This window comes from Rhinatrema bivittatum, chromosome 4, assembly GCF_901001135.1.
Source record: "Rhinatrema bivittatum chromosome 4, aRhiBiv1.1, whole genome shotgun sequence".
In the NCBI taxonomy this organism is placed as follows: domain Eukaryota; kingdom Metazoa; phylum Chordata; class Amphibia; order Gymnophiona; family Rhinatrematidae; genus Rhinatrema; species Rhinatrema bivittatum.
In genome coordinates, this window is record NC_042618.1 from 250972874 (window position 1) to 251000679 (window position 27806).

Below are 27806 nucleotides of genomic sequence, written 5' to 3' on the forward strand. Positions count from 1 at the left end.
ATTAAATCAAGCAGAGAAGCAATAAATTCAATGCATTATATTAAAAATTAACATTATGATTTGCTGCATATCATCATATGCAATGTAATAATAGATCCATGTACACTATGGTTATATTTTATGCAGTTATGTTGAATTCTGGAATTGTTGATTCACTCAATAAAAAAGTTCTAAATTGAAATAAAAATGTGTAACTGTAGCAAATGCACTTCAGATTTTTGTTTTATATTTGGATGCTTCTATTTGAAAAGAGTAGTAAGAGTTGTCAGTGAACTACAGAAAGAGGTTTACCACAGGTTTAAGCCTGCAAACTGAATATAAATGCAAATTTGATACTACCTTACATCTGCATAAAGGATTCTTCAGTAAATGAAGCAATAATTACATTAGATTTATTGCTCAGGTTTTCAAAATGTAAGAATGGTTGAGTAAACTGAATTATCCTTTGTGGTTTCCAACAATTAGTCCCTTTAGTATGAATGTGAGAACAGAGACAATACTGAAAATTACTTGAATCAGGAATTGCCCTTCTTATTGTCTTTTCTGGAAGTTGTAATTTTATTTTACATTTTCTCCTTTTATTGTTTAACCATTTTGGGCATATATTTGTTCAGCCTGCATAAATTAGATTGCAAATATGCACATAAGTTATAACAATTTCCATAGCAAACTTACATGCATGTTTGCTTTAAAAATTATTCAGTCAAAACAACCTATGCACAATTATACCTGCTTTCATGTGCATATATTTTTTTTCTTGAAATTTTACATGCATACTTTTGAAAGTAGAAAAATATAGAAGTACTTTTCAAAAAGATTTATGCCCGAAAAACTAGGTTTTTCATGTGTAAATGGGCTTTTGAAAATTGCTACATTTACATGCATAACTCCTTTGAAAATTACCTCCAGAGGGCTGAATTGTTAAATGGCTTTTATATGTGTAAAAAGGCTTTTGAAAATAGATATGATATATGCTATTTTTATGAGCGTTAACACCTTTGAAAATTATTTCTGAAGTGCATGAATGCAAACTTCTCCCCAGCTATGCCCCTGGGAATGCCTCCACTCAGCCCGGATAAACTTGCATGCATACATGACATACGAGCATAAGTTTATCCACATATCAGGTGAACAATTTTGTAACAGGCCATTTCCATGGATAAAGTACCATTATACTCATGGAAATGCCTTTGAAAATTACCCTCCCTATGTATTACTTTGGCATCAAATGTATACATTATAATTGTCAATAAAGTTTCCTGAATCTGAATCTGTGTTTGACATTTTTACAGTTGATGAGAGTTGTGATATGAAAAAGCTACAGCTGCAAATGTAAAATAACAGCTTTGATTAATGGCTTTAATGATAATTGGCAGCATTTACCTAATTTCAGACTGGACAGAAGGCCATGGTCAGTAGCTATTTGGGAAGGCCAGAGAAAAAAATTGCTTTTCAGAATTAGAGAAGGAGATTTGTGAGAGGTCAAACAGTGGACTATAATGAGCAAATAATGAGACATTTTAGTTCACACTGCTCCAAGCCATAGAATACATTATCTGGCTCATTACACCACGTATAAACCTGATTATCACTTTTTGAATATGGAAAGTCAGTTAGGCAACGTCTATCTTCTATAGAAAAAGGTGGGTAAGCCACACTGAGCATGAATGGGTTATGATGTCAGCGCTAACAAACAGGCCGATACAGTAAGGAGCGGTAGGAAGAGCTGCGTTAGTGCCGGGCGCACCCGCGGTTGCCGCATGCACAGTCCGGCTCATCTACCGCTTGATACTGTATTTAAATTGCTTGCAAATGCAAGCCGTGTCCAAGAAGCGTCCATGAAGTGTTAGGCCCGTGCAACACATTTTACTGTATAGAGCGCTATACAGTATCCTGGGTGCGCTGGCCTAACGCTTCACGGACACGCTGGTATCTGTCATTTCAAATGTCATTTCAAATGACATTTGAAATGACAGGTACCAGGAAGTGGACGGTTCTCCTACGCTCGAGATTGCCAGTCCTCTCCCCTCCTCCCAAAGCAAGGCGCGGAAAGTAGCCTTGCTTCGGGACGAGGGGAGAGAGGACTGGCAGTGTAAAGCAACGACTTACTTTTTTCGCAGCCCTCCTCCGGAGACGGACATCGGCGGACCACGGCTCCCCTGCCTCCTGGCGAAGATGGATGCCTGCACGGGTGAAAGCGGCCTCTGTGCGTGTAATTGGGCTGCTCAAGACGTGACGTCATATGTCGTGACACCAAACGTCATGACGTCACACCTTGAGCGGCCCAATTGCACGCACAGGTGCCGCTTTCACCTGTGCAGGCATCCATCTTCGCCTCCGGGAGGCTGCGAAAAAAGTAAGTCGTTGCTTTACACTGCCAGTCCTCTCTCCCCTCCTCCCAAAGCAAGGCTGCTTTACGCGCCTTGCTTTGGGAGGAGGGGAGAGAGGACTGGCAATCCCGAGCGTAAGAGAACCATCCACTTCGTTGCTACTTTTTTTTTTTTTTTTGGCTTTTTCGATTTTTTCCGCTTTCGTTGCTTCGGGAGGAGGGGGAGAGGTCTGGGGCTGCCCCGGAGACCAGCACCCATTGACGAGGCCAGGGCAGGTGAGCGGGGGCTGGGGTTAAGTTTGCCGCCTACCCTTACCCCTGCCTCTAATGCAGGGGTAAGGGTAGGTGGTAAGTTAGCAGGTTAAACGCGCGGCAAAACGTCAGGGTAAAAAAGCGATAGTCGGGGCGCGCGTTACTGTATGGGAGGGAATAGCTAATTCGATCGTTTACATCCAATATACATGCCGCGGGCGGAAGGGGTTACCTGGTGATTTAAAGAGGCGGTAAGAATCGGTTAAAGGGGATTGTGTATCGCAGGAAGGGCTAACGCGGCCGGAAAGTGAGTAGAAAGCAGGTTAGGAGCGGGTTAACTGCGGCCGCACTTTACTGTATTGACCTGTAAGGAAGAAGCCAAAATTGTTTGCCTGCAGTCTCCATACTGCCTCCTTTATGTATACTCTGAAATACTTATTCATTCCAGCTCCCTAGGAATCAGTGGGGAAACCCCAGTACTCACATACATGGAAAAAATGTTTATCACAATAATAAAAGAAACAAAGCCTTAGAAAGCTGCAGTGCATGAGGAGCCTCATGTCTAGGGATATGAATTAGAAAATATATCATTTTAATCTTTGTTTCAGTTTATTTCATTTCATTTATTCAAAATTAAAAAAAAAAAGGAAAAACAAGGGAGACCATATGACATGATGAGCTGGTAAGATGTGCTGTAGACTTTCGTGGACTCTTAGCCTCTGGAGTACAATCGCGGATACAGCGGTCAATTCTCCCTGCTAGTTCCATCAGGGACTCAAGGGATTCAGGCAAATTGCGAGCCACTAGTTCGTCTTTTATGCGAGAATTGAGACCCTCCATGAATATGGCACGTAGGCATCCAGTGTCCCAATGCAGTTTGGATGCTAGAGTCTTAAATTCAATGGCAAAGTCTGTAAGTGGCTTGTTAATTTGCTGAAGGTTGAGCAAGGCAGATCCAGCGATGGCCAGGCGAGCCGGGTCATCAAACACAGACTTAAAAAGTTGTAGAAATCCTGATAGGTCATTCAGGATAGGATCTTCATGTTCCCATAGTGGTGAAGCCCAGGCCGGGGCTCGTCCTTCAAGGAACGACAGGATGTAGGTGGTCTTCGAAGCCTCTGTGGGAAAGAGGGTAGGCTGTAAAGCAAAATGCATGCTGCGTTGATTGATGAACCCTCTGCACATCTTTATTTATTTATTTATTTTAAAGTTTTTCTATACCGTCATTAAGTTATTTATTTATCGAGTTTTATATACTGTCGTTTGGTTTCGCCATCACAACGGTTTACAAAGTTTCGATGTTTAACAGAGTGTTCAAAAGTTCATATGTTTGTTAACATAGTTATCTTAATCATTATAAACATAGATCGGTTGTTAAATTGTACAGGTTATATTACAAGCTTTTCTTTGGTTCTGCAAGTTTATATGGGCCGGTGGGGAGGGGAGTTGTAGCATAGGGTCTTGGGGTGTTCTGGTAGGCTTTGGAGAACATCCAAGTTTTTAGTTCTCTTTTGAAGTTTTTAAATTTTGTTGTGTTCTCAGATCGGTTGGGAGGGAGTTCCATAGTTTTAATTTCCCAATGGAAATTAAACATGCACAAACTTTTGATTTTTGAAGTTCTAACAGCAAAAATTCTACCTTTGAAAAAGTATGACTACACTTTGGAGGTCTGGCAGGAATACTTGCAGGCCCTATCTCCTTAGGCTAGGAATTTTGTACTTCATTCTTAAGGGAGTTATCTTGGTCTTTTAGTAATTGTTTTGATATATAAGTTTTTCATTGTTGCCTTATAGATGCTTTACTTATGGCTCTTGGATATTTTCTTTGATATATTCTGGATCCTGATTAATATTTTTCATTCCAAACATATTTTGCTGTATTATAGATGTCGGCGGGGGGAGGTCGGGTTGGGGGTGGGAAGTAGTGGGTGCTTTGCTCTGGCAATAGTTTCTTATTGTTTTTTTTCCACGTTTACTTGTGAAAATTAATAAAGAAGGGTTATAGAGAAAAAAGGAAAAACAAAACTAATGAAAAAGTGTAACTCCAGCACACTGGCAGCTCAGCTTTCAAGTGGGTATCATATCCATATATAGTTACCTGGATAATGTTATCTGATAGTCAGTGGAACTTATCCAGATTAATCTGCAGCTGAATATACCTGGATAAAGTTAACAAGTTAACCCAGATAACTTTAGGACAGGCATTCAAGCTGATCAGACTTATCTGCATAGCTTTAGCTGGATAGTGCCAAATATCAGCATATTGGCTAAAGATTCACCATGCCCTGGAATGCCTCTGGACTTCTAAGCATGTAATTTTTGTACAACAACAATTTGCCTGGATGGACAACATTTACCTGCTCAATGAGGGGAGAGGGTCATTTCAACCCCAAAGATTTGGCCAGCTAACTCCCAGTTAGCCAGATCTTTTGAATATTGACTTCAATATATTTTCTGAACCACAACAGCTTGCTTTATATTTAAGGGATTGGCTCCTCAGTAATTGTATTACTTACACTAGTCCTGGGGGAATTTGCGCTTCTATGGAGTGCAGAATTTGCACAGAATTCCCCTCCTGCGCAAAATTTCCACTTTTTGCGTATAATTTGGAGAGATGCCCAGAATGCCATCAGCAGAGCCCATCCTGTTCATGGTAAAGATGTGAAGGCCTGGAGTGCAACAAGCATAGTCCATCCCACTTGCGGCAAAGATGTGAAGGTCTGGAGAAAGTGAGAGTGAGTGAGAGAGAGCTTGTATGTGTGTGTGTGTGACAGAGAGAGTGCCTGTGTGTAGGAGCATGTGTGTGAGAGAAAGGAAGTTGAGACACAGAGCCTGTGTGCAAGGGTGTATGTGAGTGAGAGAGAGAGCCTGTGAGAGGGTGAGTGGGTGTGTATGCCAGAGAGAGGAAATCTATGTGAGGAGATTATGAGGGAGCATGTATATGTGTAAGAGATTGGGAGCTGGTGTGTGTGAAAAAGGGATGGTGCTTGTTTGTTTGTGAGAGAGAGAGCCTATGTGAAGGTTTGTGTGTGTGTGAGAGAGAGAGAAAGAGAGAAAGAGACAGTAAGTGAATGGATGTGTGTGTATGTGAGAGGCAGAGAGGGAGCCGGTGTGTAAAGGTGTATGGGAGAGAAAGAGAGACAATGTGTGTGTGTGTGTGTGTGTGTGTGAGAGAGAGATGGAGCCTGTGTGCAAAGGTGTGTGTATGTGTGAGGGAGAGCGCCTGTGTGAGGGTGTGAGTGTGCCAGAGAGAGGGAGCCAATGTGAGGCGATTGTGAGGGAGTGTGTATATGTGTGAGAGATTGGGAGTTGATATGTGTGAAAAAGGGATTGTGTGTGTGTGTGAGTATGCATGTTTATTTGTGAGAGAAAGTGCCTGTGTGAAGGTGTGTATGTGTGTGAGAGAGAGCTTGTATGAAGGGATGTGTGTGCAAGAGAAAGAGGGAACGTGTGTGAGGGTGTGTGTATGTGCAAGAGAAAGTGTTGCGCTGGAGGTGGACGCTTGGGCCGAGGTGGGGTTGACGCTACCCATAGGAGAGATCCTACGGGTCCACACCGTCGGCAGCCAGAGAGGTCTGATGGACAGAGGCCGGCTGGTGCTTCACCAATACCAGCCCTCGTTCCCCGCGGGTTGAGCCTTTGAGTGCTGAGGCCGGCTGGACTTAGGTGGCCTCCGTTAGTAGACGTCGATGGATGGATCGAGGTCAGCCCATAGGCAGCAACTAGGGTAGGTATCAGTCTGTACTGGACGAAGTGGAGTCCTGGAGACCCGAGCGCCAATAGGAACACAGTCTGACAGAGGGTGCCTGAGCAAGAGCAGGCTGAAGCCTGAATGAACCACATCCAGGACAAAGGCTGAAGAGGCGTCTTTAAGCAAGCTGGGATCAGGGCTGGCGGCAGTCTGGACGCAGCGGCAAGCAAGGCTGAGGTCTAGATGAGGAGAGAGTCAAAAGGGTTGTCAGATGAAGCAGACGTCCGGGGCTAGAGAGAAGCAATGGCATGATCAAGTGATGCAGAGGTCCGGGGCTGGAGAGAGGCAACGGAGTAGTCAGGCAATGCAGAGGTCCAGGGTTGGAGAGAGGCAATGGAGTAGTCAGGTGGTGCAGAGGTCAAACCAGGTTAGCAATCCAAAGGAGAGACGAAGGAACAGGAACACAGAAACAAGGAAACAGGATCAAAGACAATCAGGATCTGGAACCAGGAACTGAAGAGGCAATGAGTACTTGACTAGCGAGGGGACCTGTTGCAAAGACAATTTGAGAGAGTGGAGCCCGGGCTTATATACTGGAGCTTTGCCTGACGTCATCATCCGGGGCTGCGGCCAGGTTCCCGCTGCGGGCCCTATTAAAGGACTAGCTGTGCATTCACGCGTGCCTAGGGAGTGGTGCGGCGCTGGTCGGGACGGCGTCTCTCCTCGGACCATGCAGAGAGGGCCAACGCGGAACATCAGGAGCTGCAGCAGAACCAGAGGTCCCAGGGGTGGCCCGAGGATGGAGCCGGCGGCCCACAGCCGCCAGAGACGAGGGACCAGATGCTGGATCACTTTGAAAGAGGTGAGGGGGCCAAGCTCTGGGTCTGCCTTGGCCATCAAGTGTAACGGAAAGAAGGAACCTGTGTAAGAGGTTATGTGTGTGTGAGAGAAAGAGAGGGGGCCTGTATGAGGGTGTATATGTGTGTGTGTGTGTGCGTGTGTGTGCGTGTGTGTGCCAGAGAAAGAGGGAGCCTGTGTGAGGGTGTGTGTGCAAGAGAAAGAGGGAATCTGTGTAAGGGAGGGTGTGTTGTGCGAGAGAGAGAGAGAGAGATCCTGTCTGAGAGGGTGTGTCTGTGTGTGTGTGTGTATATGTCAAGGACAGAGGAAGCCTGTGTGAGGGGCACAAGAGAGAAGGATCAAACTAGGAGATCGAGTAGAAAGGGCTCAGCCTAGAGGGAGAGGGAAGAAAAAGTGGAGGGTAGAGGAGTTCTGTTGTGTCCGTCAGTGCCCGACGCCCTCTCTCCACCCTCCTTACCTCCTTGGCGCCTCCCTCTTTGTCCGCGGGAAGATTGGCTGCCGCGGCGTCCTTCTGCCGCAAGTCCTCGGGCGTTCCCAGACCGGCTCGAAGCTGCTGTCCGCCATATTCCTGGAGGCCTAGGGGCACACGCGCGACGCGGCCCTGACTGAGGAACCAGCAATGGCGCGAACCTCGGGGGCGTCCTCCGAAGATGACGTCACCCGTGACGGATATTTAAGCTCTCAGTATTTGCTAATATATCGAGTTAGCAAGGATTGACAACGGACTTGCTTTGTCTTTCTAAGCAACTCTGCCTCCTCGGACTTATTTATTTATTTGAGTGTTTTCTATACTGGCATTCGTGATAAGTATCACATCATGCCAGTTTACAATGAACAAGGGGGTGTGATAATAGGTTACAATAAAAAGAACAAATAACAGGTGCTGAGCGAAAACAATTGCAGTTACAATAAAACAGGGAAATGTACAACTAGGAGCAGAGAAAGGCGATAGGAATTTAAGAGAATACATTTAACAAACTTTAACAGAATGCATTTACAGAATTTATGGTATTTACTAGGTTATGCCATTTGCAATGTTATAGTTTTCTGCGTTAGGGTAATGACTGGAAGTTGGTTAGTGGTGAATTAAGGTTCATTCGGTGTCTGGAAAGACTTACCAGGGGTACCCGCTCCTCGGGGGCCTCGCTCTCTCCTTTGTTTTTCAGGTGACAGTCTGGAACCGGTACTTGCTCCTCGAGGGCCCTTTTTCCCAGACTTGCTTCATATACTCTTCTGCCTGGAAGTCATCACTACCAACTACATCAGTGAGTTACCATCATTCTCTCAGAGCTTTCCCTGGAACCAGGTACTCGCTCCTCGAGGACCTATACATTCCAGTGCCTGGGCTTTATTGGGACATTGTGTGAGTGTTACCATCTGCATACCCTGCCTACTCACTATATCTCAGTTTCTCTACAGCTCAGCCTCCAGGGATCGCTGTTCCAGTATCTGAGGGACTACAGCCCAGTCGGGCTTTCCAGCTCACTATTGCCATCTCTGGTGGTTCAATATACTGTTTAAAAAAAGAACTAGTGTGTGTCTGTCTCCAAACTCTGAGCCTGACTGGTGGTCCCTCTTGGGATCTTCCCCCAGGGGCGTGGTCATCTGCCACTGACCCAAGGATCCACCCACAACTATCCCAAACAATAACAGATTGCTAACTCCAGCAACTCAGTTCTGAACAGATTGCTAACTCCTATCTGATTGCTCCTCCCATCAGCATAGCGAATAATAACAGATTGCTAACTCCATGGATCCGGCACAACTCAGTGCTTTGCAGGCCATACCGGGCCTGGCCCAACGCATTGTGGAGCAGCAAGACACTTTGGAGAAACTTACTTCAGCGTTTCATCAACTACACACACAGAAGGCTCAAGGCACAACCTCCAAACAAGAAGGTCAGTCCTGGATGTAACTGTGAAGACTGCTGTACCACTGGTGGCTCCAATCTGCTTCTCCGGAGAAATCCAGAAGACCCGGGACTTTTTGAACCAGTGCTGCATGCACTTTGCCTTACAGCCGTCTCTATTTCCTACAGCGCTCTCCAAGACTACCTACATCCTTTCATACCTGGATGGTAGGGCTCTGTCTTGGGCATCCACCTTGTGGGAATGCGAGGACTCGATTTTGCAGGACATAGAAGGATTTATGGACTTGTTTAAATCCATTTTTGATGACCCTACTCAAATGTCTGTAGCCGGTTCTGCTTTAGTGGATTTGAAGCAAGGCAGCAGATCATTGGCTGAATTTGCCATAGAGTTCAAAACTCTTGCGGCAGAACTTTGCTGGGACCCCAAATGTCTCAAGACTCTCTTCTGCAGAGGCCTGGATAACCGTTTGAAGGACGAGCTGGCCGCTCGCCAAACACCTGACTCGCTGGATGAATTAATAGCCTTAGCTACTCGGATTGATCTTCGACTCTGGGACAAGGTGAAGGAATTCCGGCCTAGGGTGGTACCCGGGTTGAAACAGGCTAGTGCTGTCTCTACACCTCAGATGGTCCCAGTAACCCCTGCTGCTGATATAGAAGAACCTATGCAACTGGGTCACGGTTGTTTGACTTCCAAGGAGAGAAGGTTTCGGAGGAAGCATGGTCTTTGCATGTACTGTGGTCAGCCTGGTCATGATGTTGTCACATGCTTCACAAGCCTGAAAGCACAGACGGGCCAAAGTCCTACAGGAAGACTATTCTTAGGCCTTACTGCACCCTCTCGTACGTTCTCTCTCCCAGTCTCCTTGACTTACGGACCAGTCACGGTTCAGACTCCTGCCCTGGTGGACTTGGGGGCAGGAGGCAACTTCATTCTCAGAAGTCTAGTGGAATATTTGAGGATCCCTCTCAGTAAGCTGAAAAACCCACTACTATTATCCTCCATTCATGGAGAGCCATTACCGGGCGATGTGACTTGCCAAACCGAATTAGTTACTCTCCGCACCGGAGCTCTTCATACGGAATCGCTCTCCTTCTTCGTTCTGGAGAAGGCTGTGCACCTTATTATCCTGGGGTTACCCTGGTTGCAAGTACACCAACCCCAATTCGACTGGGTATCTCTGGATCTCTCTCACTGGGGCCCAGAATGTCATGGGAAATGTCTTAAGGAGATATTGCCTGTTGCAAACACGCCTGCGACTCCAGCAGTACTGGGTCTGCCGCTTCAGTTCATCCCCTTCGGGGATATCTTCTCCAAGGAAGTAGTCAATATTATTCCTCCACTGGAGCCTTATGATTGTGTCGTTCATCAGAAGTCTAAAGCGGAGCCTCCGAAAGGACAGGTGCACTTTCTCTCAGCATTTAAGAGTAAAGCAACGTTGGAAGACTTTGAAGGGAATCTCCAGAAGGACTTTACTCATCCATCTGAGTCGCCAGCTGGTGCAGACATTTGCTCTGGGGGAAAGGAAGACAATACACTAACCAGTGACTGTTCTTCAGTATCTCAGGATGAAGATAATTCACTAACCAGTGAATGTTCTTCGGTACCTCAAGACAAAGACAATACACTAACCAGTGACTGTTCTTCAATATCTCAAAATGAAGACAATTCACTAACCATTGAAGGTTCTGCAATACCTCAAGACGAAGATAAAACACTAATCAGTGAATGTTCTTCAATATGTTAAGACGAGGAAGATACTACTCTTAGTGAACTATTTTCAATATCTCAAGAATCACTTATCTTCAGTACAAGACGAATTAGAACTCAAAATCATAGATCTCAATAGCCGGACCCCACCTCTGGAACTCCCTCCCATCCAACCTCCGGACACAAAAAACACATCTATGTTCAAAAAACTACTCAAAACATGGCTCTTCAAACGAGCATACAAAGATGGGATTGGATAAGCCAACATGTTCGACACCCACAGCACTTCCCCTACCTCCTCCCCCTTGTCCTCTCCTCCACTTCCACACCCTGCCCCCCACCTTGTATATTCTTCACTCTCCTCCTCTTGTTCCCTCCCAGCCCACCCCAACCCCCCCTGCTGACCCCTCCGATAGCACTGTATTTTCCAACACAGCCTCTTCATATTAAAATGTCTTTCTCGTCTAACCCCTCTCGAATATACTACATGTAAATACCCCTCGTTTAATATTATATGTTAAAGTTATCACTTGATTGTTCTCTGTATCTCGTTGTTTAAAATGTAAACCGGAGTGAAGGCCTTCACCAATATTTTAGTATTAAAAAAAACCTATAAATAAATAAATAGAAGTCCTGGATGTTCGTAAGAAAGGCAAGACTTTTGAATACCTTCTAAAATGGGAAGGTTTCGGCCCTGAAGTGAACTCTTGGGAGCCTCAGACCAATATCCTGGACAAAGAGATGCTTCGTCAGTTCCACCTCACACATCCTTCAAAACCTAAGCCTGGTACCCGAAGAGGAAGTCGCCCTTTGAAGGGGGTACTGTTGTGTCCGCCGGTGCCCGACGCCCTCTCTCTGCCCTCCTTACCGCCTCCCTCTTCGTCCGCAGGAAGATTGGCTGCTGCGGCGTCCTTCTGCCGCAAGTCCTCGGGTGTTCCCGGACCGGCTCGACACTGCTATCCGCTATGTTCCTGGAGCCTAAGGGCATGCGCGCGGCGTAGCCCCGACTGAAGTACCGGCAATGGCGCAAACCTCGGGGGCATCCCCCGAAGATGACGTCACCCGCGATGGATATTTAAGGTCTCAGTATTTGCTAACACATCAAGTTAGCAAGGATTGACAAGGATTGACAACAGACTCGCTCTGTCTTTCTAAGCAACTCTGCCTCCTCGGACTTACCAGAGGTACCCGCTCCTCGGGTGCCTCGCTCTGTCCTTTGTTTTTCAGATGACAGTCTGGAACCGGTACTCGCTCCTCGAGGGCCCTTGTTCCCAGACTTGCTTCATATACTCTTCTGCCTGGAAGTCATCACTACCAACTATATCAGCTACATCAGTGAGTTACCATCGTTCTCTCTGAGCTTTCCCTGGAACCAAGTACTCCTCGAGGGCCTATACATTCCAGCTCCTGGGCTTTATTGGGACATTGTGTGAGTGTTACCATCTGCATACCCTGCCTACTCACTATATCTCAGTTTCTCTACAGCTCAGCCTCCAGGGGTCGCTGTTCCAGTATCTGAGGGACTACAGCCCAGTCGGACTTTCCAGCTCACTACTGCCATCTCTGGTAGTTCAATATATTGTTTAATAAAAGAACTAGTGTGTGTCTGTCTCCAAACTCTGAGCCTGACCAGTTGTCCCTCTCGGTATCTTCCCCCGGGGGTGTGGTCATCTGTCACCGGCCCAAGGATCCACTCACAGCTATCCCAAACAATAACAGATTGCTAACTCCAGCAACAGTTCTGAACAGATTGCTAGCTCCTATCTGATTGCTCCTCCCATCAGCATAGCGGATAATAACAAGTTTGGGCCTGAGATGGTACACTGAAAGAGTTCTGGCCGGAGAGTAGGGAGAGAGGGTGGAAGGGACACTCTTACAGTGTACTTCTAGGGAAATCCTGCTCAAAACTCTGCATCTTTAACTGATAACTTTTCTGTATTAAATTTTAAATTAATTACTCAAAGATTGTGATGTTTATTGTCTTATTTTGACCAATATATGCAGAATTTTGCAGAATTTTACGTTTTTGGGCACAGAATTTTTAATGTTTGGGTACAGAATTCTGCCACAAGTACAATACACTCTGATAATTCAGCACAGATTTGTGAAGATTTTAACATGGCTTTGGATATTTAATTTGCTAGTGTTTAATGTTTTGGTTACTATGATTAAATTGTTATGCTATTTGAATCATTGTTTTTTGTCACAGCTTTATTCTTGGACCTCTTATCAGTGATTTTTAGGGATGTGAATCTTTTTTTGACGATTTAAAATATCATCCGATATATTTTAAATCGTCAAAAATCGTTAGGGCCACGATACAATACCAATTCCCCCGATTTATCGTCAAAAAATCGTAAATCGGGGGAAGGGGGAGGGCAGGAAAACCGGCACACTAAAACCCCCTAAAACCCACCCCCGACCCTTTAAATTAAATCCCCCACCCTCCCGAACCCCCCCCCCAATGCCTTAAATTACCTGGGGGTCCAGCGGCACACTAAAACACCCTAAAACCCACCCCCGGCACACTAAAACCCCCTAAAACCCACCCCGACCCTTTAAATTAAATCCCCCACCCCAAATGCCTTAAATTACCTGGGGGTCCGTAGCGGCGGTCCGTAGCTTAAATTACCCCCGGGTCCGTAGCTAAATCGGGGGAAGGGGGAGAGCAGGAAATCCGGCACACTAAATCGTGGTGTCTTCAGCCGGCGCCATTTTGCAAAATGGCCGCCGCAAAATGGCGGCGGCCATAGACCAATATGATTCGACGCAGGAGGTCGTTCCGGACCCCCGCTGGACTTTTGGCAAGTCTTGTGGGGGTCAGGAGGCCCCCCCAAGCTGGCCAAAAGTTCCTGGGGGTCCAGCGGGGGCCCTGGAGCGATCTCCTGCCGCGAATCGTTTCCGTACGGAAAATGGCGCCGGCATTTTGCAAAATGGCGCCGGCTGAAGACACCACGATTTAGTGTGCCGGATTTCCTGCTCTCCCCCTTCCCCCAATTTAGCTACGGACCCGGGGGTAATTTAAGCTACGGACCCCCAGGTAATTTAAGTCATTTGGGGTGGGGGATTTAATTTAAAGGGTCGGGGTGGGTTTTAGTGTGCCGGGGGTGGGTTTTAGGGGGTTTTAGTGTGCCGCTGGACCCCCAGGTAATTTAAGGCATTTGGGGAGGGTGGGGGATTTAATTTAAAGGGTCGGGGGTGGGTTTTAGGGGGTTTTAGTGTGCCGGTTCACGATTTTAACGATTTTAACGATACTCTAAACACCCAAACGGCGACGATACGATTCCCTCCCCCTCCCAGCCAAAATCGATCGTTAAGACGATCGAGGACACGATTCACATCTCTAGTGGTTTTGATAAGTTATTAATCAATAATTATTATCCACCCTGTTTATCAACCCTTCAAACAATGTAGCAGATTGGTGAAGAAGACTTCTCTTTGGTAAATCCATGTTGGCTGTGTCCCATGAAACTATGTCAATCTATATGCTCAGTAAATTTGTTCTTTAGAATAGTTTCTATGATTTTTCCCAGCACTGACATCAGGTTCATTGATTTATAGTTTCCCAGATTACCCCAAACCTATTTTAAAGATCAGCTTAATTGGCCCCCTCCAATCTTCAGGTACAGTAGACAATTTCAATGATAGACTACAAATTACTAGTAATAGATCTACAATTTCATTTTTTAGTTCTTTCAGAACTCTGGGGTATATACCATATGGTCCAGGTGATTTGCTCTTCTTTTTAGTTTGTCAATTTGCCCTATTCCATCTTCCAGGTTCACTATGATTTGTTTCAGTTCCTCTGAATCATCACCATTCAATACCATTTCTAGAATGGGTATCTTCCCAACATATTCCTCAGTAAACATGAAAGCAAAGAAGTTATTTAGTCTTTCTGTATGGCATTGTCTATCCTAAGTGCCCCTTTTAATCCCTTGATCATCAAATGATCCAACTAACTGCTTCACAGGCTTCCAAGCAGATGTATTTGAAAAGTTTTGATTATGAGTTTTTGCCTCTTCAGCCAGCTTCTTTTAAAATTCTCTTTTTGCCTGTCTTATCAATGTTTTACATTTCAATTGCCAGGGCTTATGTTTTTTCTATTTTCTTCATTTGGATTGTTGTGGGTTTGGGCTGTAGCAAGGGTATGGTGAACACCTCCTCCAGGAGTGGTGCAGGAGGGCAATGCTGGAGCTAATTTTGGGTGGTCAAGTGAGATTGGAACAGGAACAATGGCTGACTGTGCTCAAGCTCAGGGATGAAGTGAAACTGGCATGAGGAGCAGACAAGGATGGAGCTCAAACACTGGAACTGCATGCAGGTAAGGGTGGAACTGGAGCACATGAACATAATGTGAGTAACTGTGGAACTGAGTGCAGGTAAGAGTGGACTGGAACAACTGGAACAGACTTGAGCTGGGTGCAGATAAGAGTGGACTGGAACACAGGAACAGGGTGCAAGTAAGAGTGGAACTGAATGCAGGTAGGAGTGCACTGGAACAGCTGAAACACATGAGCCTAGGTGTGGGTAAGCGTGAACTAGAACACGGGAACAGGGTGCAGGTTAGAGTGGAACTGAATGCAGGTAGGACTTCACTAGAACAAGTGGAACAAATTGGAGCTGGGTGTGGGTAAGCATGGACTAGAACACAGGAACAAGGTGCAAGTAAGAGTGGAACAATGTTTCACTAGAAAATAGTGTGATTAAACATCAAGGAATGAACAGTGTAAAAAACTGTAAAATGTTTAAACATTGTTGCCTATTTTACAATGCTACAAAAAAACTCAATGTCAGGTTGGAAATAGATGTCCTAGGGCAGGGGTCAGGAACCTTTTTGGCTGAGAGAGCCATAAACGCCACATATTTTAAAATGTAATTCCATGAGAGCCATACAATATGTTTAAAACTAAATACAAGTAAATGTGTGCATTTTATGTAAGATCACACTTTTAAAGTACAATAAGTCTCTGAAAATATTACACCAGGCCTTAAGACACCAATACATCTCCTATTAGGAAAACGGACCAAGTCAGGCTGCTATAGAGTCCTACACAGAAACTACACGCCAGCAGAAAACCTCACCTGAATCACGTGCTGTCCCTCACCTAACATAGAATAAACAGACCAAAACGCATAACAAGAAGCATGCAGAAAAAAATGAATTGGAAACTGCAACAAGCCAGAGTCTCTGTATGCAGTGTAACAAAGGAAAAAAGAAACATCACCCATCCTTATAAAACAAATTAAGAAATATAAAATCATCAGCAGTAAAACTGTACTAACAAAAAGAACATATTTCGAAACAGCTGATGAGTGGAATATCCAATAATTAAAAACGCATATAAAACATTTCCAGATACCAACAAAATATTTCAAAATAGCAGACACAAAGACCCAGTAATGAAAAATAATAAGGATACAAAAATTTTTTTGCTCTGCATACCTGGGAACGTTTGATATCCAGGTGTCCTGAGATTGTTCTGAATTAGCAGGAGGCGGGGTGGTTTGCTTGGAACTTTCTCCTCTCTCAGTCACATACCAGCGCTCTCACTCACACTGGCTCTCAATGACACACCTATACACACATGCTCTCAGTACTCACATATACACATGTTTTTTCTCTCTCACTTATATAGGCTCTTAATTACACATTTACACACATGCTGTCTATCTTTTCACGCTTACACACACACACAGGCTTTCAATCACATAAATACATGCTGTCTTTTTCTCTCACACACAGACTCTCATTCACATGCTTACAAACATGTCCTCTCTTTCTCTCATTTACACACAGGCTCTCAATCACATACTCACATGCTCCCTCACCTAAATCAGCTCTCAATCAGACACAGACACACATGGTCTCTCTCTCTCTCTCATTTAAACACAGGCTCTCAATCACATAAACCAGCTCTCAATCACACACAGACACACATGATCTCTCTCTTACTTATACACACAGGCTCTTAATCATACATACACATGATCTCTCTCACACACAGGATCTCAATCATACACACATACTCTTTCACACAAACAGGTTTTCAATCACAAACTTTCACATACAGGTTTCCAATGGTAAACTTACATTCATGCTCTCTCTCACAGACATACTCTCTTTCACATGTATAGGCTCTCAATCATTCACATACATGCGATCTCTCACACACACACAGGCCCAGCCCCGCCCCCGCCCCCGCGGCCCGGAAGAGGAAGTGGAGAGTATCGGGTGCCTGCGCGGCAAGAAGAAGTCACGCTAGTGCGCTCGGCATCGGCCCGAAGAAAAGAAGACTGCAGCGCGGCTCGGAGGAAAATGAAGAGCTTCAGCCGTGGCCGATGGGACTCCGCCTCCGCGAGGGCTGAAAATGAAGAGGTTAGCGTTGGGAGGAGGCTGCTGCTGCCGCGAGTTCCCGGGGTGGGGGTGGGGGAGAGAGAGAGTGAATCGCTCATTCACTCTCTCTCTCCCCCATCCCGGGGTGGGGGTGGGGGAGAGAGAGAGTGAATCGCTCATTCACTCTCTCTCTCCCCCACCCCGGGAACTCGCGGCAGCAGCAGCCTCCTCCCAACGCTAACCTCTTCATTTTCAGCCCTCGCGGAGGCGGAGTCCCATCGGCCGCGGCTGAAGCTCTTCATTTTCCTCCGAGCCGCGCTGCAGTCTTCTTTTCTTCGGGCCGATGCCGAGCGCACTAGCGTGACTTCTTCTTGCCGCACAGGCACTTCCTCTTCCGGGCCGCGCAGGCACTTCCTCTTCCGGGCCGCGGGGGGGAAGAAGAGAGCATGCCGGTGCCGCTGACTCCAGCTGTCCTGCCGCGTTCCGCCCGGGCTGACAGCATTTTAAGCCCGGGCGGAGGAGGACCGGGGAGCAGCTGGGTCAGCGGGAAAGTGTGGCGACTGTCTGCGAGCCAGATGCAGCCCTCAAAAGAGCCATATCTGGCTCGCGAGCCATGGGTTCCCGACCCCTGTCCTAGGGGGTCATTTATCAAATTGTGTTTTTGCATGCTCCTGGAGAGCCAGCCTGGCTATCAGGGCTGGGGGGGGGGGGGGGGGGGGGGAGAGAGAGAGAGAGAGAGAGAGAGAGAGAGAGAGAGAGAGAGAGAGAGAGAGAGACTAGCCATAATACCCTCATACTAGATAGGTATTTATATCTCTATGGGAAGCCCACCTAATAACTCAAGGTGAGGTTTAGGTATTAGTGTAGGGGTTAGGGGCCACTTTGACATTCAAAGTGAGATGTACAAACAGCACAGTGCTCTCTTGTGAAGATTTGAGGACCTTTGGAGTGAGGAAACTTAAGATTAGATTTATGCAATGTTCTCTCAACCTAGCTTGATGTTACCCAGGTAGAGAGTCCATCAAGCTAGGTTGAGAGAATATTGCACTCTGAAGGTCCTCAAATCTTCACAAGAGAGCACTGTGCTGTTCGTACGTCTCACTTTCAATGTCAAAGTGGCCCCTAACCCCTACACTACTACCTAAACCTCATCTTGAGTTACTAGGTGGGCTTCCCATAAAGATATAAATACCTATCTAGTGTGAGGGCATTATGGCTAGTTTCTCTCTGTCTCTCTTTCACAGGCCCTGATAGCTAGGCTGGCTCTCCAGGAACTTCAAAACAATAAAAATGGTCCCCTAGTGATTGTATGCAGGAAATACAACAATTCTGAAATGTATCACAAAGTGTGAAAAGGTTAGCATTTCACATAGGTATTACTGCACTTTGCAACAAACTGCCTATTACCATAAAAAACACCCCTTTTCCTATCACATGCAACATTTTTCACATTTTGTTAAATCCAAGCCCTAAATAGGACATAAATTTCCAACCTGACATTGAGTTTTTTTGTAGCATTGTAAAATAGGCAACAATGTTTAAACATTTTACAATTTCTTACACTGTTCATTCCTTGATGTTTAATCACATTATTTTCTAGTGAAACATTTTTATATTTAATTTAAGTGATACAATTTTCTCTCTTCTCAAATAGAAGTTCTACTTTGAACTTTTTGCTGTCTGGTCAGTATTTATGTTTGCACAATAAGGTGTAACCTTCATATTGTACTTTGTAGCTGTGTTTGCAAGTGTGAATGATCTATTCAAAAGTGTTAGATCTCAGATGTTTGTGTCAGATGACAATATATGTATTAAGTTCAATTTCACTGTACATTGATATTACATTTTTGTGATACATTTTAATAAGTTGGTTTTCATTAATTGTTCAATGAATTTAGAAGATGAATTCTTTTTATTGTAATGATTCCCTCAAGTATGAGGTGACACGATTTTTTGGAATCAAATATTTCCTCTTGTGATATATTATGCTATTATCTGTGGTACAAATGTGAATGAAATTGGATGAATGATTCAAAAGTTATTAGGGGAGGACAAACACAATGATCTTATAAAACCATGTTCCCTATAGGAAACTAGACCAATATTAGGCCACGTAGATTAAATCACATGATTTGTGGTGTAAAATGGCAAAAAAGAGGCAGTTTAAATGCATTTGAGTTTGATACTACAAAGATCTGTGAATGCTAATCATAACTGAGGTAGGAAGTAACTGCCTTGCTTTTTCAATCATGTAATTTTTTTCAGTAAAAAGTGAGACACCCATATTTAATGCATCTTTTCCAGAGAAGAGTGGAGGCCTGATGACCCTTACTGAGGACCATTAAACAATTTAATAAACTAAACTAAACAAAACATGTGCTTAGTTCAGTTTAAGACCATTATTGCTCTAGAAATTGCCTCTTAGGACTCTTTGGAAGCAATTTTCAAAGGCACTGGCGCACATAAAACCCAGTTTTATGTGCACAAGTGGCTCTTTGAAATAGCCCCGGCTAGTATGATTGTAAAAGTTTGCACAGAACACAATTTTGCATGCACTTTTACGTGCATACCAAATAGGCATTCTGGGGAAGTGGAGTTGGGGCAGGATCAGGATTTACTTTCAGTTTTCAAAAATATGCACATAGATAGGCACAATGATGCACCCGCAAATTTGCAATGCGAATTTGCACGCATAAATTGAAATTTTTTAGCTAAAGTCTGGGGTTAAAAAGCACCTACAGACTTTAGCTTATGTGAGTTGTTGGAAAATTACCCTCACTAAGTTTCTCAAAATAGTAACATTTGAATAATTTTATTATAATATTGTGGGGGATTTACCACATTAAACAAACTACATGGGTAGTTTTAACTTAGATTATTGCCTCTTAAAAGTATCCAGACAAATTTCCCCCTGCTTTTTATCCTGGGTACTTTTTAAAGACAAAACAGTATGTGTAGTTTTGATTATCCAAACATACATGTATAGTTGCCTCCTCTGACTTAACTCTGCCACGAGAATGCCTATAAATTATGCTGGTAAACAGCACAGACATACTTACCCACATATGTTGACATGTATGCATGCCTCTACCTACTTAAAGGGTAGTTAATATAATAATCAAACAGTTCATTTCCTCAGGTAAAACAGCATTTTACCTATGTAAATGTCTTTCATTATTGCCTCCTCCATGTATTATGGTACCATTCCATATTTTACAGTAAGGGAAACCTTCAGACAATTAATGAGCTTTCACAGTCATTACCAGGCCTGTTACTGAATGCTATCAATAGCATTTTCCCCATATTGCATTTAGTATATTTCCAAACTCCCTCTCTGATGCAGGTTTAGAAGTTATGTTCAGCTTCAGGTACATTATAGTGTGATTTAGAAGTAATCATGATAGGGAGAGAGAGCCATTTACTCTGTCTGGTGTGTGCTGTTTTCTTCCAATAAAGTGACTGTTATAACTGTGACGAGGGTACCTGTTCCCAAGAGCATGTATATGTTTCTGGACTGCCAGCAGTAACTTAATATTGATAAACTGCTTTTAAGTTTCATGCAGAGAAAATATCCATCAACTATAACAGTCCTTTACTGACAAAAAACTGATTTATAGCAAAACAGCCTGCAGAGAACTGACAGTGAATGCAGAATAAATGTTCATTGCTCTTCAAAGTTTGCCCCTCCCCTCTGCTGGACAGCCAAGCTGTGATGTTGCAGGAAGTAAGTTACACCAATGGGAGCCTCAGAACTACCTGGAAAGCAAGGAGGGTTCTGACCAATGGGGGAAGAGGAAAAGGAGAGATGTGGGCTTCTGCTGAAGCAACAGGGAGCTGGCAGACCAAGATCTGGCTTTTGTGTGAATCCCATGTGAAATAAACTCATAGAGGTGTGCTACATCAAGAGGAGCACTGCTGTGCACCAGTGAAAGAGAAAGAATCTCTCAACAGGGGACAGGGTTGAGATGGGAAGAAGCTCCTCCCTTGCTGTCCTTCCCTACCTCAGGAGACATTGGCTGCAGTTTCTGTGGAGGGGGTGTCATTCCTCTGCTGAAGGAGCCAACAGGAACCAACAAAACAATCTAAATTTTAAATCTAATAGTGAGAACCAGAGGTTGCTCCCTAAAGTTGTATTCCTTTACTGGATGCTTCAGAGAGTGTACTTACTGTGCTAGGAGTTTTGTCCTACACTTGCAAATACTACAGGAGGGAAAGACTGCAGGGGGATTTCAATCCAGAGAAACCCTCTGTGCTGTAAACACTGGGATCAACAGTGGCTGCCTGCTCAAACAAACACACAGTTTGAACTAAACCCATTTTCACAGGAGGATCCATATTAACCTGCCACAGCAGCCTTGTGTGGATATTTGGTTTATTCAGGAAATCCAGGGCCCTGCCACACTTTTGTTTTTTTTCTTGTGCATGCACCACCAGGTCTGGGGAAAACATTTTTATTTCTAGCAGCTTACACTTGCATTTTGGGGCTGCTTGCATGCCTTTTGCAGTTTCTGGGGTTGTCATTGTTATCAAAAGTTACATCCTGCTATTATAAAATAAATACATAAATAAATAAATACAAAAAACTGCTGTTCCTGTCCGTTACTGTGGGACATTATTCTGCTGTTGTTTTGATTCCCATTGCATTTATGTCTCTTCACCTTTGATAAAGAGTAAAGTTGTATTAAAAGTTTCAGTGTCTCATGGTGTATCCTGCGTCACTTACTCAGGAACAGGGGTACTAACTGCATTGAATCGGGGTGCCTGGGTCATTTCCCCCAGTATCTAAAAACCCGCAACCCACATCTGGCCCTAGTACATGGGGGCTGGAGGATTTTTTTGCTGGAGCACACCTCCAGCTATTGGTGGCAGGTTGCTCCCCTTGTAACCTGGTGGGGGTGCTACATAACATAATAGAAATTTTGGAGGCCAGAGGCACACAATACCCCACCAAGGAGTCTGTCCTAGTAGAGAGAGAAACAAATTGTGGAGTAAAAGATCCTATGTGTGTTCAAGAGAGAGTAAGGTGCTAAGAGGAAAGAGATGAGATATGCTCAAGCTATGGACAGCCCACAAACAAAAACCATGGGTGCTGTAAAATGTTTACAAAAGAAAGACTGACAAAGCCTGAATAATAAGAGAATCTGTGTGTATGGAACTGGCCATAAGTAGGGAGCTTTTGTCTCAGAACACCAAAGACAGGGAAGGGCATGGACTGGAGGTGACCAAAGAATAGGAAACATTAATTATTTATTTTTATTTTCAAATATTTATATTCCGCCCTACCTGAACCAGTAGTTAAGGGTTGCTTACAATATGTAACATAAGACAATTTTTTGACACAACACACATATAACATAAAACCCAGAAAAAAATCTTCTCAAATAAATAAAAATACCAAAATCTCCTAAATTAATCCTCAAAAGCCACAGAAAAATAAAAAGGAGGTGCAAAGGAGACTCTGGAATAGCGGAATTTATAGGATAGAAGGCCTCTGTCCTAATGATTCAGGGCATATCTTGCTACTAATATTGCGTTACTGTTTTAGAGTACCAGCTTCAGTCCCCAACTTCAAAAGTAAAGTTCATTGTTGTTTCAAAGTTAGAGGACATGTCATGAATACAGCTTGTTAGCAGAGGATACCCAGAGAAAGGTGGAACACAAGGGAGCTTTCAGCCAGATTCTATATTGTTACAGTCCCTACTTCATGCTTAAAACCCTACAATATGTTCACCTGGTGTTGAGAGATTTGTACCCTTCCCATCACTGTTCCCTCTAAGCTGTTCGTGTGTGCACTCACAGGACCAAGTATTTAAGCACTAGGGATGTGAATCGTTTTTGAACGATTAAAATTATCGTCAGATAATTTTAAAATTGTCCTAAATCGTTAGAGTGCCCTATAGTATAATAGGGGCTAATGAGTAAAGATGGCGCCGGCCATCCAGTGCTCCTACCATGTGACAGGGGCCGGCCAATGGCACGGATACCCTGTCACATGGTAAGGGCAAAGGGGCATCGGCGCCATTTTTTTTTTTAGAACAGGTGATGCCTGGGAAAGGGAAATCTGTCCCCGAGGCCTCCCTGGATCTCTCCCCGAGGCCCCCCCGGAGGCCCCCCTGGACCACCAGGTAAATTTTAAAAGGTTTTGGGGGGGTCGGGAGGGTGGGGTCGATTTAAAGGGTTGGGTGGGTTTGTTTTTTTAGCGATGTGAAATTGGCGATGTGAATTGGAATCGGAAACGATTCCAATTCACATATCTTAACGATCAGATTCCCCCCCCCCCCAGCCGAATCTGATCGTTAAGATGATCTGGCACACGATTCACATCTCTATTAAGCACTGGCTCAGCACTCATCTGGCACCTCAGTCTCCTGCCTTGCCATGCAGTATGTGTCACTATTTATTTATTTATTTAATTTATTTTAAAAACTGTTTTATACCACTGTTCCAAACAGGGAATGAGATCAAAGCAGTTTACAACTAAACATACATAATGAGGTAACATAAAATAAACAGCTATCACAATATTGTCAAATCATAAACACATTAAAATTCAAAAACAAAACAAAATTGTTAAAATTTTAAAAAGTAAGACAGGAAGCAAAAAGACAAATTTACACTCTGGATGTATAATTATATCTTATTTATTTATTTATTTTATTTAACAGCTTTTAATATACCGGTGTTCGTGCAAGCACATCACGCCGGTTTACAATAAACTTGAGAAAGGAGGAGATTACAAAAAACAGGGAGTGGGGGAGTGGAGCAGGAGCGAAAAGAGGGGGGGGGAAGAGGGGGGAGAGAGGTAAAGGAGGAAAGACAGCAGCTGAGAAAGGTACAAGGAACATATCAGTATTTACAGGATAGGTTGCTTAATGAGGTTAGAACAAGGTTGATTTTTTACAGCGGTTAATGAGGAATAAATAGATTATATAATGATATATATTAAAGCTTAATTACAGCAGTTATGGTGGATTATATAGATAACTTATTAAACAATTAAACACATATATATAAAGTATTAGCTTATTTACAGCAGTTACCAGGTAATAACGGAGTCTTGATTTCGACATATAGGTTGTAAGTTTTAACTGGGTTACAGTGGAGCACGGTGGGAAGGTGGCGGGGGTATAGGGAAAGGGTAAGGGGAGGGAGGGTGGGGGTATGGGTGGGTTGACGGGTGAGGCTCGGGTGGATTCAGGGTGGTGAGGCAGGGGAGAGACAGGGGGGAGCGATTGGGGGGGTTTCAGGGGGGAAGACTATAGGGGGCCGGGGCAGATTTAGGGGGGTGGACTACGAGGGGCTGGAGCAGTGGTAAGCCTGTCGGAAGAGCCAGGTCTTAATGCCTTTTTTGAAGATGGTTAGGGAGGGTTCAAGACGGAGGTATGTGGGGAGGGAATTCCAGAGGGTGGGGCCTGCGATGGTAAAGGCTCTTTCTCTGGTGGTGGATAGGCGGGCAGTTTTGAGGGGGGGAGTGTGGAGGGTGCCTGTGGAGGTGGATCTAGTCTGGCGGGTGGAGAGGTGGAAGTGGGGCATTTCTTTAAGCCAGGGGGAGTTGTTATTGTAGAGGGTGTTGTGAAGAATAGTAAGGGTTTTGTATTGGGAGCGGAACTGGATGGGCAGCCAATGTAGGTCTACTAAGATGGGTGTGATATGCTCTCTTTTACGTGTGTTAGTAAGGATATGAGCCATGGCGTTTTGAAGAGTTTGTAGGGGTTTGATGGTGGAGAAAGGGAGGCCTAGTAGGAGGGTGTTGCAGTAGTCCACTTTGGAGAAAATAATGGACTGTAGGACTAATCTGAAGTCTTGAGTATGGAGTAAGGGCTTGAGTTTTTTGAGGATCTGGAGTTTGTAGAAACCTGCTTTGAGGAGGGACTTGATGTGTGGTTTGAAATTCAGGTGTTGGTCAAGGGTGACTCCCAGGTCTCTTACGGAGGGGGGTAGTGTGGGGGAGATGTAGGGGGGCAGTGGTGTGGTGGAGGTATCTTGTTCAGGTTGCTTGGATATAAAGAGTAGTTCGGTTTTGGTTGCATTGAGAGCAAGGTGTAGGTCGGTTAGTAGGGCGTTGATGGAGACTAGGCAAGATTCCCAGAAAAGGATGGTTTCATTGAGGGTTTTTTGAATGGGTATGAGAATTTGTACGTCATCGGCGTATAGGAAGAAGTCCAGGCCTAGGTTTGAGAGTAAGTTGCAGAGGGGGAGGAGGTATATATTGAAGAGGGTGGAGGAAAGGGATGATCCTTGGGGAACGCCTTGTCTGAGGGGAATGTGGCATGATTCAAAGTTATCAAGTTTTATGAGGTATTCTCTGTTAGTAAGGTAAGAGGTGAGCCAGTCTAGCGCTGTGTCGGTGACTCCTATCTCTGTCAAGCGTGTGATAAGGATCTGATGATTGACAGTGTCGAAGGCTGCCGAGATATCTAGAAGGGCCAGTAGGTAAGATTTTCCTTGGTCTAGTCCGATGAGCATGGTGTCAGTGATGGCTAAGAGGAGATTCTCGGTACTTCGGCCTTTCCGAAAACCAAATTGTGAGGGGTGCAGGAGGTTGTGGTCCTCGAGGTAGTCGGTGAGCTGGGTGTTGACTACTTTCTCGAGGACTTTCGCGAGGAAGGGTAGATTGGATATGGGCCGATAGCTTGCTGGGTCAGAGGGGTCAAGGGAGGGTTTTTTTAGGAGGGGTTTCACAACGGCGAGTTTGAGGGGGTCTGGGACTTTGCCGAAGGTAAGGGAGCAGTTAATGAAGTTAGCTAGGGGTTTGGCGATGGTGGTGGGTATGGAGAGGAGGGTTTTGGAGGGGATTGCGTCTAGGAGGTGTGTGGCCGGTTTCATTTTTTTGAGGATGGTCTCAATTTCTAGCGTGGAGGTGGGGTCGAAGGCTTTGATGCAGGAGCTATCGTTTTTAGGGGGGGGGGATGTGGTCATGGGGTTATGGGGGAAACGGAGGATGTTCGAGATTTTGTGCTGGAAATAATTCGCAAGATCCTCGCATTTTTTCTTGGAGTTTTCTTCAGACGTGGCAGGGTGGGGGGTCTTGGTGAGGTTATTGACGTAGGAAAAGAGGGCATTGGCATTGAATTGTAGGTCGTGAATTTTTTTGGCGTGAAAGTCCCTTTTGGCGATGATGGTGGCTTGTCGGTAGTTGTGCAGTGAGAGTTTATACACTGCTTTGTGTTGGGTGGAGGGATGGCGGCGCCACAGGCGTTCTTTTGATCTGAGGTCTTGTTTCAGACTTTGGAGTTCGTTGAGAATCTAACCATATTCTTCTTTGAATCATTCCTGCCTCAGCCAGCTTGACTGGCCTCAGCCATTCTGCCTTGCCTGTCCAGCCTGCCCAGCCTTGTCCAGCCTGCCCAGCCTTGTTCAGTCTGTTTTTACTTTGCCCTGTTCTTGCCTTGTCTCTGCCTTGCCTTGTCCCAGTTGCTCTTCCTTTGACTGACCTCTCATGTTCTGATCTTTGCCTGGACTTTGATGCTGCCTGATCTTTACCTGCCATGACCATTGCCTGGACTTTAAAGCTGTCTGATCTCCGCCTGCTCAAACCTGTGCCTGGATCTTGTTGCTGCTGTTTTCCTCCTGCCGTAACCTTGGCTTGCCTCCTGACTCCTGTCTGTTCTTCAGGACACTCACCTAAATCCTGCTGACCCCTGAACCCAAAGACTCAGCTGTGGGGAACAGGGCTGGTATAGATGAAGCTCAACCTTGTTCCTTGGCCCTTGTCTGCGGGGGCCTAACAGGTTCACCTGTAAGGCTGCATCAATCACGCCACAGCCAGAAGGGCACACATGCTGTGACAGATTGCTGAGGCCATGAGCTCGCTGAACCTGTCCTCAGCCCAGGCCATTCTGGGATTGGCCTTCAGAGTTCAGCAACAACAGGAGACTCCAGCTCCTGGTTCCTCTTCGCTGGCAGTGGTGGGCCACCAGCTCCAACCTTGGGTCACCTCCGGTGCCTCTGGCTCTGCCATAGTCCCCAGTCTTACCAGCCAAGACGTCCCTGATCATCGGGTCTCTCTGCGTGGCCCGCGGAGAGACACCACCATTGGCGCCGTGCCCCTCCCTAGGCGCGCGCGTGTGCATCACTAGTTCTTTTAAAGGGCCCGCGGCGGGAACCTGGCCGCAGCCCCGGATGCTTACATCAGACTCTTTAGCATATAAAAGCTCAGGCCTCACTCCATAGCGTTCCTTTGCAACAGGTCTCCTCGTACTCCTCATACTCGTTGCTAATAGAGAATTCTCTCTACGTCGTGTTCCTGATTCCTGTGGTTCCCGGTTCCTGTCTTCCTCAATCCTGTCTCATCTGTGTATTGGACTGACTCTTTAGATTTCGACTCTGCTTTGTTTGACTACCCTTCAGCTCGTCTCCAGCCCCAGACCTCCGCTACACTTGACTACTCTTCAGCTATCTCCAACCCCGGACCTCTGCTAAGCTTGACTACGCCTGTCTTCTCCGTGCCCTGACCATTGCCTTGATTGACTACGCCTGCCTTCTTCATGCTCTGACCACTGCCTTGATCGACTACTCTACAGACCTTTCTGTGTCCAGAGTTCTATGCTGCTTGCCACGACTTCTACTTGCCACTGGCTCTCATCCTAGGCTGTCAGTGATGCCTCCTCCTTCCTATCCTTTGGACGTGGACATACAAGGCTTAGGCCTTCCTTTGCTTGAGCACCTCCAGTTACTCATTGTTCCTTTGGTGCCTGAGTTCCTGTACCGAATCCAGTCCAGAGTAGGACTACGCCATCTACTGGCTGTTGTCTCTGGG

The 27806-nt window shown here is 45.2% G+C and overlaps 1 protein-coding gene across 1 annotated transcript in view; it reads left to right on the top strand.

Moving 5' to 3' along the window:
* BICD1 (BICD cargo adaptor 1) overlaps positions 1-27806 on the top strand; it is a 396445-nt gene that overhangs the window by 25243 nt on the left and 343396 nt on the right. The window lies entirely within an intron of this gene.